This window comes from Brassica oleracea, chromosome C4, assembly GCF_000695525.1.
Source record: "Brassica oleracea var. oleracea cultivar TO1000 chromosome C4, BOL, whole genome shotgun sequence".
NCBI classification, from domain to species: Eukaryota; Viridiplantae; Streptophyta; class Magnoliopsida; order Brassicales; family Brassicaceae; genus Brassica; species Brassica oleracea.
The window spans coordinates 19,515,443-19,516,233 of record NC_027751.1 but is presented as its reverse complement, the minus strand read 5'-3'; the positions used below and the strand labels follow the sequence as shown (position 1 = coordinate 19,516,233).

Sequence of the window (791 nt, the reverse complement as noted above, 5' to 3'; positions counted from 1 at the left end):
AATGAATGATTTTTCTATATGAGTACACTGAAAACGCCAATATAAGTACTAAAGCAAGTACCGCCAGTCTGAAAGAAGACTATGGCTAGGCTAATATATTATTGCCTAAGGGTATGCATCTAGAAAGCAGTGATGCCTTTTATTCACCCAGCTCCAAGAGCAAGAGCAGCCTATTGAGTTTTAAAGATATAAGAATGAATGGTTTTCATCTTGAAACAATGGGCAAAAGAAACAAAGAGTTCCTTCAGATATATGTATAAAATCGCCCAAGGCCATAATAAGTCCTAAAGACTATACATGCATTCTCTACTGACCTAGACTATGCATAGATCAGTATGATAGGGGCTAAAAGCCTGCGAAAATATACACTTTATGGCACGACCGGATTGGCCATCCTGGTCCAAACATGATGCAAAAATTGATATTCAAAAGGAACACATTAAAAGATAATAAGAGTTATCCCAAAAAATCTCACGTGTGTAGCACGTACACAAGGGAAACTCATTAGGCCATCACCAGTAAAACGGCTACGAGCCCCTTTTTCATAATAAAGACTATATGTCTAGATAATACTGGTGAATACATGTCCCAAGCGTTTAAATGATTATGGTATGTCCATGGGGGTAAGTGTGGACAATTCCGTGACACATGTCCATACCAAGAATGGTTTGGCTGAAATCTTTTAAAACGCAAATAGCAGATTGATAGACCATAACTTATGAGGTCGAAACTCCCATTCACAGCTTGGGCCACACGAAATTTACATGCACCTAAGTTAATACACATCAGGC

General features: G+C 38.4%; 1 pseudogene; it reads right to left on the bottom strand.

Annotated features, from left to right (window-relative positions):
* Positions 1 to 791, bottom strand: part of LOC106338322 — a 20,843-nt pseudogene that overhangs the window by 7,615 nt on the left and 12,437 nt on the right.